At 67.8% G+C, this 16,135-nt stretch overlaps 7 non-coding genes across 7 annotated transcripts; all 7 read right to left on the bottom strand.

Moving 5' to 3' along the window:
- Positions 1 to 2,101: 2,101 nt before the first annotated feature.
- On the bottom strand, positions 2,102 to 2,220 carry LOC141420499 (5S ribosomal RNA). The gene has a single exon (XR_012445037.1). It is a non-coding gene; the product is annotated as a 5S ribosomal RNA (ribosomal RNA).
- A 2,149-nt stretch (positions 2,221 to 4,369) lies between these two features.
- LOC141420498 (5S ribosomal RNA) lies at positions 4,370 to 4,488 on the bottom strand. Its single transcript, XR_012445036.1, has one exon. It is a non-coding gene; the product is annotated as a 5S ribosomal RNA (ribosomal RNA).
- A 2,149-nt stretch (positions 4,489 to 6,637) lies between these two features.
- On the bottom strand, positions 6,638 to 6,756 carry LOC141420497 (5S ribosomal RNA). Its single transcript, XR_012445035.1, has one exon. It is a non-coding gene; the product is annotated as a 5S ribosomal RNA (ribosomal RNA).
- Positions 6,757 to 8,907: 2,151 nt separating this feature from the next.
- On the bottom strand, positions 8,908 to 9,026 carry LOC141420496 (5S ribosomal RNA). Its single transcript, XR_012445034.1, has one exon. It is a non-coding gene; the product is annotated as a 5S ribosomal RNA (ribosomal RNA).
- Positions 9,027 to 11,168: 2,142 nt separating this feature from the next.
- On the bottom strand, positions 11,169 to 11,287 carry LOC141420503 (5S ribosomal RNA). Its single transcript, XR_012445041.1, has one exon. It is a non-coding gene; the product is annotated as a 5S ribosomal RNA (ribosomal RNA).
- Positions 11,288 to 13,432: 2,145 nt separating this feature from the next.
- On the bottom strand, positions 13,433 to 13,551 carry LOC141420495 (5S ribosomal RNA). Its single transcript, XR_012445033.1, has one exon. It is a non-coding gene; the product is annotated as a 5S ribosomal RNA (ribosomal RNA).
- A 2,142-nt stretch (positions 13,552 to 15,693) lies between these two features.
- Positions 15,694 to 15,812, bottom strand: LOC141420494 (5S ribosomal RNA). Its single transcript, XR_012445032.1, has one exon. It is a non-coding gene; the product is annotated as a 5S ribosomal RNA (ribosomal RNA).
- Positions 15,813 to 16,135: the final 323 nt, after the last annotated feature.

The raw sequence follows: 16,135 nt of genomic DNA, 5'->3' as shown, positions 1-16,135 counted from the left end.
GTGCGTCTCCACGCTGCTCTCCTGGCACGGCTGGGAGTCCGGGTGGGGGCTGGCAGCCCGGGGCCAGCGGCCAGAGGCCCCGCGCGCCTGCTCGGGCAGCCGGTCTCGCCCAGGTGGCCGCTGGGTGGCTTTCTTCCCGAGGTGTCCTGCTGCCAGGACGAGGGTCAAGTTTTCTCGGGGGAAAATTTCTCAGTGCTCTCGGGCGCTTGTTCTTCTGGGAATGTCCACTGCTGTGGCCAAGGCGGGGGACGCACAGCTCGGGCCAGGGCAAGCAGCCGCCCTCCTCCGTCGCCTCCTGGAGCCGTATCCTTGGGTGGGTGCGTGGCTCCCAGCGGAGGTCTCGGGGACCCTTCCGGTCCTCTTCGTCCGGAAAGCGCCACTGCCCCTCCAGCCCATCAGGAAAACGGCAGCCGCGCCCTTCGCCGACCCGCTCCGCCCTCCTCCACACTCAGGGCCTGGGGCTGCGGGGCTGAATCGTGAGGCTTTCCAGCCCAGGACTTCACCTCTGGCCCCTTTCACACCCGGGATCTTGGGAAGAAGAAACAAAACCAAACACAGCCAAAGCCATCTCCTCCGACCCGGGGCCCCTCCACATCCCTTCCGATCCCGGGTTCCTGCCGGCCTCCCGGGGCGTTTCTCCCAGGCAGGCCTTCGCGGCCACTACACGGGGCTGAGCACTCGAGTCCTCGGGCGTCACGGGGCCCGCGGCCACGCCAAGCACGCACGACTCCCGGGTCTCGTCTGCTCCTGGGTGCCCTGGGCCTCTTCCCTGTGCCGCTGCTGGGTCTTGTGCCCCTGCTTGGCCTCCTTCAGACCCGGCCCCGTGCTACGCGGCCACGTGCTACAGGATCGTGCCAGCAGAACTGGCCCTGGCTGAGCCCCGTACCCACCCTCCTGCCATCCCTGGCCCTGCTAGCAAATGGCAGAGATCCTCTGGCCTCCGAGCCCAGACAAAAATCCTGATGCAGTTGGCCGAGGGGCCGCAAACCAAGGCTTCGCTTGTTCCCGCTCAGGCCCCAGCCATACCCTCTTGTCCTTCGGCTGCTCGTGTGTGGGGTGGGGGAGAGGAGGGTGCGTCCCCGTGCGTGCGTGCGTGGTCTGGGTGTCTCTGCGTGGTGTGTGTGTGTGTGTGTGTGTGTGTGTGTTAGATGCCGTGCCTGGTGTAGGTGGGGAAGAGCAAGCCCTCACGCACAGAGCCCCATCACACACTGGGGCCGGGCCGAGGGGGTCAATCTGCTCGGCCTGATTGCGTTGGGCATACATTGCAGAAGGTGGGTTTTCCAAGGCGGAGCAGAGGGTCCCGGCACCTGAGGTTGTCCACGGGGAGAATGTCTGTTCCACGGGGGCAAGCGGTCCCTTCCGTCGTGCCCAAGCCCATGTGACCCCGAAGGCCAGGTGGCCCCGGTCCTTGAGCTGACTGAGGAGTGCTTTGAGACCCGGAGGGTGGCACAGGCGACTGGGCGCCAGCGGCGGCCCTCCCTCCCTTTGAGCGGGACGGGGAGCTGCCGCTGGCATCCGGAGCTCTGGCGGCCTGCGCCCTCTGTCCCTGTGACCGCAGGCTCTGCCGTGGGAGGCGGGATCCCACGTAGAGGTCGCGCGCTGGCTGCCCTGTCTTGGGTTGAGCGACGGAGCGCGACGTGGAGCAGCACCCGACTGAGGCTCCCTGCTTCTCTGTCCCCTGGCGTCTTGCCCTGGACCCAGTGCACCACCTTGTGGCGAGCCCAGGTGTGGCGCGTCCCGCTGTGGGGCCCGCTGGGGTGCAGGACCCACTTTCTCATGGCTTCCGCACGTCCCTCCCCGCCCGCCTGGAGGGCAGTTGGGGAGCGGTCCCCAACGTGGCCTGGGACCAACCTCGCTGGTGACCCGTGTCGCGGGCGCGCGCCCCAGGAGAGTGTGGGGAGGGGAGAGGATTCGGGGACGTAGCTGTGAGGATTCGGTGTGCGTGGGTCTGGCGGGTGGCCCGGACGGGGTCGGGGTCGTGGTCACGGTGGGTCGTTGTGGTGGTGGTGGTGGTGGTGGTGCTGGGGGTGGTGGTGGTGGTGGGGGGGGTGGTGGCGAAGTCCCCGAAGACAAAAGGAGCAGCGAGGGAGGGAGGAGCAAAAGCCTACAGCACCCGGTATTCCCAGGCGGTCTCCCATCCAAGTACTAACCAGGCCCGACCCTGCTTAGCTTCCGAGATCAGACGAGATCGGGCGCGTTCAGGGTGGTATGGCCGTAGACGCTAGCCGCCGCCTCCGGGAGCCCCAAGAGCCTGCCGAGGGCCCCGGCGTGCGTCTCCACGCTGCTCTCCTGGCACGGCTGGGAGTCCGGGTGGGGGCTGGCAGCCCGGGGCCAGCGGCCAGAGGCCCCGCGCGCCTGCTCGGGCAGCCGGTCTCGCCCAGGTGGCCGCTGGGTGGCTTTCTTCCCGAGGTGTCCTGCTGCCAGGACGAGGGTCAAGTTTTCTCGGGGGAAAATTTCTCAGTGCTCTCGGGCGCTTGTTCTTCTGGGAATGTCCACTGCTGTGGCCAAGGCGGGGGACGCACAGCTCGGGCCAGGGCAAGCAGCCGCCCTCCTCCGTCGCCTCCTGGAGCCGTATCCTTGGGTGGGTGCGTGGCTCCCAGCGGAGGTCTCGGGGACCCTTCCGGTCCTCTTCGTCCGGAAAGCGCCACTGCCCCTCCAGCCCATCAGGAAAACGGCAGCCGCGCCCTTCGCCGACCCGCTCCGCCCTCCTCCACACTCAGGGCCTGGGGCTGCGGGGCTGAATCGTGAGGCTTTCCAGCCCAGGACTTCACCTCTGGCCCCTTTCACACCCGGGATCTTGGGAAGAAGAAACAAAACCAAACACAGCCAAAGCCATCTCCTCCGACCCGGGGCCCCTCCACATCCCTTCCGATCCCGGGTTCCTGCCGGCCTCCCGGGGCGTTTCTCCCAGGCAGGCCTTCGCGGCCACTACACGGGGCTGAGCACTCGAGTCCTCGGGCGTCACGGGGCCCGCGGCCACGCCAAGCACGCACGACTCCCGGGTCTCGTCTGCTCCTGGGTGCCCTGGGCCTCTTCCCTGTGCCGCTGCTGGGTCTTGTGCCCCTGCTTGGCCTCCTTCAGACCCGGCCCCGTGCTACGCGGCCACGTGCTACAGGATCGTGCCAGCAGAACTGGCCCTGGCTGAGCCCCGTACCCACCCTCCTGCCATCCCTGGCCCTGCTAGCAAATGGCAGAGATCCTCTGGCCTCCGAGCCCAGACAAAAATCCTGATGCAGTTGGCCGAGGGGCCGCAAACCAAGGCTTCGCTTGTTCCCGCTCAGGCCCCAGCCATACCCTCTTGTCCTTCGGCTGCTCGTGTGTGGGGTGGGGGAGAGGAGGGTGCGTCCCCGTGCGTGCGTGCGTGGTCTGGGTGTCTCTGCGTGGTGTGTGTGTGTGTGTGTGTGTGTGTGTGTTAGATGCCGTGCCTGGTGTAGGTGGGGAAGAGCAAGCCCTCACGCACAGAGCCCCATCACACACTGGGGCCGGGCCGAGGGGGTCAATCTGCTCGGCCTGATTGCGTTGGGCATACATTGCAGAAGGTGGGTTTTCCAAGGCGGAGCAGAGGGTCCCGGCACCTGAGGTTGTCCACGGGGAGAATGTCTGTTCCACGGGGGCAAGCGGTCCCTTCCGTCGTGCCCAAGCCCATGTGACCCCGAAGGCCAGGTGGCCCCGGTCCTTGAGCTGACTGAGGAGTGCTTTGAGACCCGGAGGGTGGCACAGGCGACTGGGCGCCAGCGGCGGCCCTCCCTCCCTTTGAGCGGGACGGGGAGCTGCCGCTGGCATCCGGAGCTCTGGCGGCCTGCGCCCTCTGTCCCTGTGACCGCAGGCTCTGCCGTGGGAGGCGGGATCCCACGTAGAGGTCGCGCGCTGGCTGCCCTGTCTTGGGTTGAGCGACGGAGCGCGACGTGGAGCAGCACCCGACTGAGGCTCCCTGCTTCTCTGTCCCCTGGCGTCTTGCCCTGGACCCAGTGCACCACCTTGTGGCGAGCCCAGGTGTGGCGCGTCCCGCTGTGGGGCCCGCTGGGGTGCAGGACCCACTTTCTCATGGCTTCCGCACGTCCCTCCCCGCCCGCCTGGAGGGCAGTTGGGGAGCGGTCCCCAACGTGGCCTGGGACCAACCTCGCTGGTGACCCGTGTCGCGGGCGCGCGCCCCAGGAGAGTGTGGGGAGGGGAGAGGATTCGGGGACGTAGCTGTGAGGATTCGGTGTGCGTGGGTCTGGCGGGTGGCCCGGACGGGGTCGGGGTCGTGGTCACGGTGGGTCGTTGTGGTGGTGGTGGTGGTGGTGGTGCTGGGGGTGGTGGTGGTGGTGGGGGGGGTGGTGGCGAAGTCCCCGAAGACAAAAGGAGCAGCGAGGGAGGGAGGAGCAAAAGCCTACAGCACCCGGTATTCCCAGGCGGTCTCCCATCCAAGTACTAACCAGGCCCGACCCTGCTTAGCTTCCGAGATCAGACGAGATCGGGCGCGTTCAGGGTGGTATGGCCGTAGACGCTAGCCGCCGCCTCCGGGAGCCCCAAGAGCCTGCCGAGGGCCCCGGCGTGCGTCTCCACGCTGCTCTCCTGGCACGGCTGGGAGTCCGGGTGGGGGCTGGCAGCCCGGGGCCAGCGGCCAGAGGCCCCGCGCGCCTGCTCGGGCAGCCGGTCTCGCCCAGGTGGCCGCTGGGTGGCTTTCTTCCCGAGGTGTCCTGCTGCCAGGACGAGGGTCAAGTTTTCTCGGGGGAAAATTTCTCAGTGCTCTCGGGCGCTTGTTCTTCTGGGAATGTCCACTGCTGTGGCCAAGGCGGGGGACGCACAGCTCGGGCCAGGGCAAGCAGCCGCCCTCCTCCGTCGCCTCCTGGAGCCGTATCCTTGGGTGGGTGCGTGGCTCCCAGCGGAGGTCTCGGGGACCCTTCCGGTCCTCTTCGTCCGGAAAGCGCCACTGCCCCTCCAGCCCATCAGGAAAACGGCAGCCGCGCCCTTCGCCGACCCGCTCCGCCCTCCTCCACACTCAGGGCCTGGGGCTGCGGGGCTGAATCGTGAGGCTTTCCAGCCCAGGACTTCACCTCTGGCCCCTTTCACACCCGGGATCTTGGGAAGAAGAAACAAAACCAAACACAGCCAAAGCCATCTCCTCCGACCCGGGGCCCCTCCACATCCCTTCCGATCCCGGGTTCCTGCCGGCCTCCCGGGGCGTTTCTCCCAGGCAGGCCTTCGCGGCCACTACACGGGGCTGAGCACTCGAGTCCTCGGGCGTCACGGGGCCCGCGGCCACGCCAAGCACGCACGACTCCCGGGTCTCGTCTGCTCCTGGGTGCCCTGGGCCTCTTCCCTGTGCCGCTGCTGGGTCTTGTGCCCCTGCTTGGCCTCCTTCAGACCCGGCCCCGTGCTACGCGGCCACGTGCTACAGGATCGTGCCAGCAGAACTGGCCCTGGCTGAGCCCCGTACCCACCCTCCTGCCATCCCTGGCCCTGCTAGCAAATGGCAGAGATCCTCTGGCCTCCGAGCCCAGACAAAAATCCTGATGCAGTTGGCCGAGGGGCCGCAAACCAAGGCTTCGCTTGTTCCCGCTCAGGCCCCAGCCATACCCTCTTGTCCTTCGGCTGCTCGTGTGTGGGGTGGGGGAGAGGAGGGTGCGTCCCCGTGCGTGCGTGCGTGGTCTGGGTGTCTCTGCGTGGTGTGTGTGTGTGTGTGTGTGTGTGTGTGTTAGATGCCGTGCCTGGTGTAGGTGGGGAAGAGCAAGCCCTCACGCACAGAGCCCCATCACACACTGGGGCCGGGCCGAGGGGGTCAATCTGCTCGGCCTGATTGCGTTGGGCATACATTGCAGAAGGTGGGTTTTCCAAGGCGGAGCAGAGGGTCCCGGCACCTGAGGTTGTCCACGGGGAGAATGTCTGTTCCACGGGGGCAAGCGGTCCCTTCCGTCGTGCCCAAGCCCATGTGACCCCGAAGGCCAGGTGGCCCCGGTCCTTGAGCTGACTGAGGAGTGCTTTGAGACCCGGAGGGTGGCACAGGCGACTGGGCGCCAGCGGCGGCCCTCCCTCCCTTTGAGCGGGACGGGGAGCTGCCGCTGGCATCCGGAGCTCTGGCGGCCTGCGCCCTCTGTCCCTGTGACCGCAGGCTCTGCCGTGGGAGGCGGGATCCCACGTAGAGGTCGCGCGCTGGCTGCCCTGTCTTGGGTTGAGCGACGGAGCGCGACGTGGAGCAGCACCCGACTGAGGCTCCCTGCTTCTCTGTCCCCTGGCGTCTTGCCCTGGACCCAGTGCACCACCTTGTGGCGAGCCCAGGTGTGGCGCGTCCCGCTGTGGGGCCCGCTGGGGTGCAGGACCCACTTTCTCATGGCTTCCGCACGTCCCTCCCCGCCCGCCTGGAGGGCAGTTGGGGAGCGGTCCCCAACGTGGCCTGGGACCAACCTCGCTGGTGACCCGTGTCGCGGGCGCGCGCCCCAGGAGAGTGTGGGGAGGGGAGAGGATTCGGGGACGTAGCTGTGAGGATTCGGTGTGCGTGGGTCTGGCGGGTGGCCCGGACGGGGTCGGGGTCGTGGTCACGGTGGGTCGTTGTGGTGGTGGTGGTGGTGGTGGTGCTGGGGGTGGTGGTGGTGGTGGGGGGGGTGGTGGCGAAGTCCCCGAAGACAAAAGGAGCAGCGAGGGAGGGAGGAGCAAAAGCCTACAGCACCCGGTATTCCCAGGCGGTCTCCCATCCAAGTACTAACCAGGCCCGACCCTGCTTAGCTTCCGAGATCAGACGAGATCGGGCGCGTTCAGGGTGGTATGGCCGTAGACGCTAGCCGCCGCCTCCGGGAGCCCCAAGAGCCTGCCGAGGGCCCCGGCGTGCGTCTCCACGCTGCTCTCCTGGCACGGCTGGGAGTCCGGGTGGGGGCTGGCAGCCCGGGGCCAGCGGCCAGAGGCCCCGCGCGCCTGCTCGGGCAGCCGGTCTCGCCCAGGTGGCCGCTGGGTGGCTTTCTTCCCGAGGTGTCCTGCTGCCAGGACGAGGGTCAAGTTTTCTCGGGGGAAAATTTCTCAGTGCTCTCGGGCGCTTGTTCTTCTGGGAATGTCCACTGCTGTGGCCAAGGCGGGGGACGCACAGCTCGGGCCAGGGCAAGCAGCCGCCCTCCTCCGTCGCCTCCTGGAGCCGTATCCTTGGGTGGGTGCGTGGCTCCCAGCGGAGGTCTCGGGGACCCTTCCGGTCCTCTTCGTCCGGAAAGCGCCACTGCCCCTCCAGCCCATCAGGAAAACGGCAGCCGCGCCCTTCGCCGACCCGCTCCGCCCTCCTCCACACTCAGGGCCTGGGGCTGCGGGGCTGAATCGTGAGGCTTTCCAGCCCAGGACTTCACCTCTGGCCCCTTTCACACCCGGGATCTTGGGAAGAAGAAACAAAACCAAACACAGCCAAAGCCATCTCCTCCGACCCGGGGCCCCTCCACATCCCTTCCGATCCCGGGTTCCTGCCGGCCTCCCGGGGCGTTTCTCCCAGGCAGGCCTTCGCGGCCACTACACGGGGCTGAGCACTCGAGTCCTCGGGCGTCACGGGGCCCGCGGCCACGCCAAGCACGCACGACTCCCGGGTCTCGTCTGCTCCTGGGTGCCCTGGGCCTCTTCCCTGTGCCGCTGCTGGGTCTTGTGCCCCTGCTTGGCCTCCTTCAGACCCGGCCCCGTGCTACGCGGCCACGTGCTACAGGATCGTGCCAGCAGAACTGGCCCTGGCTGAGCCCCGTACCCACCCTCCTGCCATCCCTGGCCCTGCTAGCAAATGGCAGAGATCCTCTGGCCTCCGAGCCCAGACAAAAATCCTGATGCAGTTGGCCGAGGGGCCGCAAACCAAGGCTTCGCTTGTTCCCGCTCAGGCCCCAGCCATACCCTCTTGTCCTTCGGCTGCTCGTGTGTGGGGTGGGGGAGAGGAGGGTGCGTCCCCGTGCGTGCGTGCGTGGTCTGGGTGTCTCTGCGTGGTGTGTGTGTGTGTGTGTGTGTGTGTGTGTGTTAGATGCCGTGCCTGGTGTAGGTGGGGAAGAGCAAGCCCTCACGCACAGAGCCCCATCACACACTGGGGCCGGGCCGAGGGGGTCAATCTGCTCGGCCTGATTGCGTTGGGCATACATTGCAGAAGGTGGGTTTTCCAAGGCGGAGCAGAGGGTCCCGGCACCTGAGGTTGTCCACGGGGAGAATGTCTGTTCCACGGGGGCAAGCGGTCCCTTCCGTCGTGCCCAAGCCCATGTGACCCCGAAGGCCAGGTGGCCCCGGTCCTTGAGCTGACTGAGGAGTGCTTTGAGACCCGGAGGGTGGCACAGGCGACTGGGCGCCAGCGGCGGCCCTCCCTCCCTTTGAGCGGGACGGGGAGCTGCCGCTGGCATCCGGAGCTCTGGCGGCCTGCGCCCTCTGTCCCTGTGACCGCAGGCTCTGCCGTGGGAGGCGGGATCCCACGTAGAGGTCGCGCGCTGGCTGCCCTGTCTTGGGTTGAGCGACGGAGCGCGACGTGGAGCAGCACCCGACTGAGGCTCCCTGCTTCTCTGTCCCCTGGCGTCTTGCCCTGGACCCAGTGCACCACCTTGTGGCGAGCCCAGGTGTGGCGCGTCCCGCTGTGGGGCCCGCTGGGGTGCAGGACCCACTTTCTCATGGCTTCCGCACGTCCCTCCCCGCCCGCCTGGAGGGCAGTTGGGGAGCGGTCCCCAACGTGGCCTGGGACCAACCTCGCTGGTGACCCGTGTCGCGGGCGCGCGCCCCAGGAGAGTGTGGGGAGGGGAGAGGATTCGGGGACGTAGCTGTGAGGATTCGGTGTGCGTGGGTCTGGCGGGTGGCCCGGACGGGGTCGGGGTCGTGGTCACGGTGGGTCGTTGTGGTGGTGGTGGTGGTGGTGGTGCTGGGGGTGGTGGTGGTGGTGGGGGGGGTGGTGGCGAAGTCCCCGAAGACAAAAGGAGCAGCGAGGGAGGGAGGAGCAAAAGCCTACAGCACCCGGTATTCCCAGGCGGTCTCCCATCCAAGTACTAACCAGGCCCGACCCTGCTTAGCTTCCGAGATCAGACGAGATCGGGCGCGTTCAGGGTGGTATGGCCGTAGACGCTAGCCGCCGCCTCCGGGAGCCCCAAGAGCCTGCCGAGGGCCCCGGCGTGCGTCTCCACGCTGCTCTCCTGGCACGGCTGGGAGTCCGGGTGGGGGCTGGCAGCCCGGGGCCAGCGGCCAGAGGCCCCGCGCGCCTGCTCGGGCAGCCGGTCTCGCCCAGGTGGCCGCTGGGTGGCTTTCTTCCCGAGGTGTCCTGCTGCCAGGACGAGGGTCAAGTTTTCTCGGGGGAAAATTTCTCAGTGCTCTCGGGCGCTTGTTCTTCTGGGAATGTCCACTGCTGTGGCCAAGGCGGGGGACGCACAGCTCGGGCCAGGGCAAGCAGCCGCCCTCCTCCGTCGCCTCCTGGAGCCGTATCCTTGGGTGGGTGCGTGGCTCCCAGCGGAGGTCTCGGGGACCCTTCCGGTCCTCTTCGTCCGGAAAGCGCCACTGCCCCTCCAGCCCATCAGGAAAACGGCAGCCGCGCCCTTCGCCGACCCGCTCCGCCCTCCTCCACACTCAGGGCCTGGGGCTGCGGGGCTGAATCGTGAGGCTTTCCAGCCCAGGACTTCACCTCTGGCCCCTTTCACACCCGGGATCTTGGGAAGAAGAAACAAAACCAAACACAGCCAAAGCCATCTCCTCCGACCCGGGGCCCCTCCACATCCCTTCCGATCCCGGGTTCCTGCCGGCCTCCCGGGGCGTTTCTCCCAGGCAGGCCTTCGCGGCCACTACACGGGGCTGAGCACTCGAGTCCTCGGGCGTCACGGGGCCCGCGGCCACGCCAAGCACGCACGACTCCCGGGTCTCGTCTGCTCCTGGGTGCCCTGGGCCTCTTCCCTGTGCCGCTGCTGGGTCTTGTGCCCCTGCTTGGCCTCCTTCAGACCCGGCCCCGTGCTACGCGGCCACGTGCTACAGGATCGTGCCAGCAGAACTGGCCCTGGCTGAGCCCCGTACCCACCCTCCTGCCATCCCTGGCCCTGCTAGCAAATGGCAGAGATCCTCTGGCCTCCGAGCCCAGACAAAAATCCTGATGCAGTTGGCCGAGGGGCCGCAAACCAAGGCTTCGCTTGTTCCCGCTCAGGCCCCAGCCATACCCTCTTGTCCTTCGGCTGCTCGTGTGTGGGGTGGGGGAGAGGAGGGTGCGTCCCCGTGCGTGCGTGCGTGGTCTGGGTGTCTCTGCGTGTGTGTGTGTGTGTGTGTGTGTGTGTGTTAGATGCCGTGCCTGGTGTAGGTGGGGAAGAGCAAGCCCTCACGCACAGAGCCCCATCACACACTGGGGCCGGGCCGAGGGGGTCAATCTGCTCGGCCTGATTGCGTTGGGCATACATTGCAGAAGGTGGGTTTTCCAAGGCGGAGCAGAGGGTCCCGGCACCTGAGGTTGTCCACGGGGAGAATGTCTGTTCCACGGGGGCAAGCGGTCCCTTCCGTCGTGCCCAAGCCCATGTGACCCCGAAGGCCAGGTGGCCCCGGTCCTTGAGCTGACTGAGGAGTGCTTTGAGACCCGGAGGGTGGCACAGGCGACTGGGCGCCAGCGGCGGCCCTCCCTCCCTTTGAGCGGGACGGGGAGCTGCCGCTGGCATCCGGAGCTCTGGCGGCCTGCGCCCTCTGTCCCTGTGACCGCAGGCTCTGCCGTGGGAGGCGGGATCCCACGTAGAGGTCGCGCGCTGGCTGCCCTGTCTTGGGTTGAGCGACGGAGCGCGACGTGGAGCAGCACCCGACTGAGGCTCCCTGCTTCTCTGTCCCCTGGCGTCTTGCCCTGGACCCAGTGCACCACCTTGTGGCGAGCCCAGGTGTGGCGCGTCCCGCTGTGGGGCCCGCTGGGGTGCAGGACCCACTTTCTCATGGCTTCCGCACGTCCCTCCCCGCCCGCCTGGAGGGCAGTTGGGGAGCGGTCCCCAACGTGGCCTGGGACCAACCTCGCTGGTGACCCGTGTCGCGGGCGCGCGCCCCAGGAGAGTGTGGGGAGGGGAGAGGATTCGGGGACGTAGCTGTGAGGATTCGGTGTGCGTGGGTCTGGCGGTGGCCCGGACGGGGTCGGGGTCGTGGTCACGGTGGGTCGTTGTGGTGGTGGTGGTGGTGGTGGTGCTGGGGGTGGTGGTGGTGGGGGGGGTGGTGGCGAAGTCCCCGAAGACAAAAGGAGCAGCGAGGGAGGGAGGAGCAAAAGCTTACAGCACCCGGTATTCCCAGGCGGTCTCCCATCCAAGTACTAACCAGGCCCGACCCTGCTTAGCTTCCGAGATCAGACGAGATCGGGCGCGTTCAGGGTGGTATGGCCGTAGACGCTAGCCGCCGCCTCCGGGAGCCCCAAGAGCCTGCCGAGGGCCCCGGCGTGCGTCTCCACGCTGCTCTCCTGGCACGGCTGGGAGTCCGGGTGGGGGCTGGCAGCCCGGGGCCAGCGGCCAGAGGCCCCGCGCGCCTGCTCGGGCAGCCGGTCTCGCCCAGGTGGCCGCTGGGTGGCTTTCTTCCCGAGGTGTCCTGCTGCCAGGACGAGGGTCAAGTTTTCTCGGGGGAAAATTTCTCAGTGCTCTCGGGCGCTTGTTCTTCTGGGAATGTCCACTGCTGTGGCCAAGGCGGGGGACGCACAGCTCGGGCCAGGGCAAGCAGCCGCCCTCCTCCGTCGCCTCCTGGAGCCGTATCCTTGGGTGGGTGCGTGGCTCCCAGCGGAGGTCTCGGGGACCCTTCCGGTCCTCTTCGTCCGGAAAGCGACACTGCCCCTCCAGCCCATCAGGAAAACGGCAGCCGCGCCCTTCGCCGACCCGCTCCGCCCTCCTCCACACTCAGGGCCTGGGGCTGCGGGGCTGAATCGTGAGGCTTTCCAGCCCAGGACTTCACCTCTGGCCCCTTTCACACCCGGGATCTTGGGAAGAAGAAACAAAACCAAACACAGCCAAAGCCATCTCCTCCGACCCGGGGCCCCTCCACATCCCTTCCGATCCCGGGTTCCTGCCGGCCTCCCGGGGCGTTTCTCCCAGGCAGGCCTTCGCGGCCACTACACGGGGCTGAGAACTCGAGTCCTCGGGCGTCACGGGGCCCGCGGCCACGCCAAGCACGCACGACTCCCGGGTCTCGTCTGCTCCTGGGTGCCCTGGGCCTCTTCCCTGTGCCGCTGCTGGGTCTTGTGCCCCTGCTTGGCCTCCTTCAGACCCGGCCCCGTGCTACGCGGCCACGTGCTACAGGATCGTGCCAGCAGAACTGGCCCTGGCTGAGCCCCGTACCCACCCTCCTGCCATCCCTGGCCCTGCTAGCAAATGGCAGAGATCCTCTGGCCTCCGAGCCCAGACAAAAATCCTGATGCAGTTGGCCGAGGGGCCGCAAACCAAGGCTTCGCTTGTTCCCGCTCAGGCCCCAGCCATACCCTCTTGTCCTTCGGCTGCTCGTGTGTGGGGTGGGGGAGAGGAGGGTGCGTCCCCGTGCGTGCGTGCGTGGTCTGGGTGTCTCTGCGTGGTGTGTGTGTGTGTGTGTGTGTGTGTTAGATGCCGTGCCTGGTGTAGGTGGGGAAGAGCAAGCCCTCACGCACAGAGCCCCATCACACACTGGGGCCGGGCCGAGGGGGTCAATCTGCTCGGCCTGATTGCGTTGGGCATACATTGCAGAAGGTGGGTTTTCCAAGGCGGAGCAGAGGGTCCCGGCACCTGAGGTTGTCCACGGGGAGAATGTCTGTTCCACGGGGGCAAGCGGTCCCTTCCGTCGTGCCCAAGCCCATGTGACCCCGAAGGCCAGGTGGCCCCGGTCCTTGAGCTGACTGAGGAGTGCTTTGAGACCCGGAGGGTGGCACAGGCGACTGGGCGCCAGCGGCGGCCCTCCCTCCCTTTGAGCGGGACGGGGAGCTGCCGCTGGCATCCGGAGCTCTGGCGGCCTGCGCCCTCTGTCCCTGTGACCGCAGGCTCTGCCGTGGGAGGCGGGATCCCACGTAGAGGTCGCGCGCTGGCTGCCCTGTCTTGGGTTGAGCGACGGAGCGCGACGTGGAGCAGCACCCGACTGAGGCTCCCTGCTTCTCTGTCCCCTGGCGTCTTGCCCTGGACCCAGTGCACCACCTTGTGGCGAGCCCAGGTGTGGCGCGTCCCGCTGTGGGGCCCGCTGGGGTGCAGGACCCACTTTCTCATGGCTTCCGCACGTCCCTCCCCGCCCGCCTGGAGGGCAGTTGGGGAGCGGTCCCCAACGTGGCCTGGGACCAACCTCGCTGGTGACCCGTGTCGCGGGCGCGCGCCCCAGGAGAGTGTGGGGAGGGGAGAGGATTCGGGGACGTAGCTGTGAGGATTCGGTGTGCGTGGGTCTGGCGGGTGGCCCGGACGGGGTCGGGGTCGTGGTCACGGTGGGTCGTTGTGGTGGTGGTGGTGGTGGTGGTGCTGGGGGTGGTGGTGGTGGTGGGGGGGGTGGTGGCGAAGTCCCCGAAGACAAAAGGAGCAGCGAGGGAGGGAGGAGCAAAAGCCTACAGCACCCGGTATTCCCAGGCGGTCTCCCATCCAAGTACTAACCAGGCCCGACCCTGCTTAGCTTCCGAGATCAGACGAGATCGGGCGCGTTCAGGGTGGTATGGCCGTAGACGCTAGCCGCCGCCTCCGGGAGCCCCAAGAGCCTGCCGAGGGCCCCGGCGTGCGTCTCCACGCTGCTCTCCTGGCACGGCTGGGAGTCCGGGTGGGGGCTGGCAGCCCGGGGCCAGCGGCCAGAGGCCCCGCGCGCCTGCTCGGGCAGCCGGTCTCGCCCAGGTGGCCGCTGGGTGGCTTTCTTCCCGAGGTGTCCTGCTGCCAGGACGAGGGTCAAGTTTTCTCGGGGGAAAATTTCTCAGTGCTCTCGGGCGCTTGTTCTTCTGGGAATGTCCACTGCTGTGGCCAAGGCGGGGGACGCACAGCTCGGGCCAGGGCAAGCAGCCGCCCTCCTCCGTCGCCTCCTGGAGCCGTATCCTTGGGTGGGTGCGTGGCTCCCAGCGGAGGTCTCGGGGACCCTTCCGGTCCTCTTCGTCCGGAAAGCGACACTGCCCCTCCAGCCCATCAGGAAAACGGCAGCCGCGCCCTTCGCCGACCCGCTCCGCCCTCCTCCACACTCAGGGCCTGGGGCTGCGGGGCTGAATCGTGAGGCTTTCCAGCCCAGGACTTCACCTCTGGCCCCTTTCACACCCGGGATCTTGGGAAGAAGAAACAAAACCAAACACAGCCAAAGCCATCTCCTCCGACCCGGGGCCCCTCCACATCCCTTCCGATCCCGGGTTCCTGCCGGCCTCCCGGGGCGTTTCTCCCAGGCAGGCCTTCGCGGCCACTACACGGGGCTGAGCACTCGAGTCCTCGGGCGTCACGGGGCCCGCGGCCACGCCAAGCACGCACGACTCCCGGGTCTCGTCTGCTCCTGGGTGCCCTGGGCCTCTTCCCTGTGCCGCTGCTGGGTCTTGTGCCCCTGCTTGGCCTCCTTCAGACCCGGCCCCGTGCTACGCGGCCACGTGCTACAGGATCGTGCCAGCAGAACTGGCCCTGGCTGAGCCCCGTACCCACCCTCCTGCCATCCCTGGCCCTCCTAGCAAATGGCAGAGATCCTCTGGCCTCCGAGCCCAGACAAAAATCCTGATGCAGTTGGCCGAGGGGCCGCAAACCAAGGCTTCGCTTGTTCCCGCTCAGGCCCCAGCCATACCCTCTTGTCCTTCGGCTGCTCGTGTGTGGGGTGGGGGAGAGGAGGGTGCGTCCCCGTGCGTGCGTGCGTGGTCTGGGTGTCTCTGCGTGGTGTGTGTGTGTGTGTGTGTGTGTGTTAGATGCCGTGCCTGGTGTAGGTGGGGAAGAGCAAGCCCTCACGCACAGAGCCCCATCACACACTGGGGCCGGGCCGAGGGGGTCAATCTGCTCGGCCTGATTGCGTTGGGCATACATTGCAGAAGGTGGGTTTTCCAAGGCGGAGCAGAGGGTCCCGGCACCTGAGGTTGTCCACGGGGAGAATGTCTGTTCCACGGGGGCAAGCGGTCCCTTCCGTCGTGCCCAAGCCCATGTGACCCCGAAGGCCAGGTGGCCCCGGTCCTTGAGCTGACTGAGGAGTGCTTTGAGACCCGGAGGGTGGCACAGGCGACTGGGCGCCAGCGGCGGCCCTCCCTCACTTTGAGCGGGACGGGGAGCTGCCGCTGGCATCCGGAGCTCTGGCGGCCTGCGCCCTCTGTCCCTGTGACCGCAGGCTCTGCCGTGGGAGGCGGGATCCCACGTAGAGGTCGCGCGCTGGCTGCCCTGTCTTGGGTTGAGCGACGGAGCGCGACGTGGAGCAGCACCCGACTGAGGCTCCCTGCTTCTCTGTCCCCTGGCGTCTTGCCCTGGACCCAGTGCACCACCTTGTGGCGAGCCCAGGTGTGGCGCGTCCCGCTGTGGGGCCCGCTGGGGTGCAGGACCCACTTTCTCATGGCTTCCGCACGTCCCTCCCCGCCCGCCTGGAGGGCAGTTGGGGAGCGGTCCCCAACGTGGCCTGGGACCAACCTCGCTGGTGACCCGTGTCGCGGGCGCGCGCCCCAGGAGAGTGTGGGGAGGGGAGAGGATTCGGGGACGTAGCTGTGAGGATTCGGTGTGCGTGGGTCTGGCGGGTGGCCCGGACGGGGTCGGGGTCGTGGTCACGGTGGGTCGTTGTGGTGGTGGTGGTGGTGGTGGTGCTGGGGGTGGTGGTGGTGGGGGGGGTGGTGGCGAAGTCCCCGAAGACAAAAGGAGCAGCGAGGGAGGGAGGAGCAAAAGCCTACAGCACCCGGTATTCCCAGGCGGTCTCCCATCCAAGTACTAACCAGGCCCGACCCTGCTTAGCTTCCGAGATCAGACGAGATCGGGCGCGTTCAGGGTGGTATGGCCGTAGACGCTAGCCGCCGCCTCTGGGAGCCACAAGAGCCTGCCGAGGGCCCCGGCGTGCGTCTCCACGCTGCTCTCCTGGCACGGCTGGGAGTCCGGGTGGGGGCTGGCAGCCCGGGGCCAGCGGCCAGAGGCCCCGCGCGCCTGCTCGGGCAGCCGGTCTCGCCCAGGTGGCCGCTGGGTGGCTTTCTTCCCGAGGTGTCCTGCTGCCAGGACGAGGGTCAAGTTTTCTCGGGGGAAAATTTCTCAGTGCTCTCGGGCGCTTGTTCTTCTGGGAATGTCCACTGCTGTGGCCAAGGCGGGGGACGCACAGCTCGGGCCAGGGCAAGCAG

This window comes from Castor canadensis, unplaced genomic scaffold, assembly GCF_047511655.1.
Source record: "Castor canadensis unplaced genomic scaffold, mCasCan1.hap1v2 HAP1_SCAFFOLD_269, whole genome shotgun sequence".
Lineage (NCBI taxonomy): Eukaryota > Metazoa > Chordata > Mammalia > Rodentia > Castoridae > Castor > Castor canadensis.
Note: the sequence above shows the minus strand (reverse complement) of the source record. Positions and strands in the feature narration are given on the sequence as shown.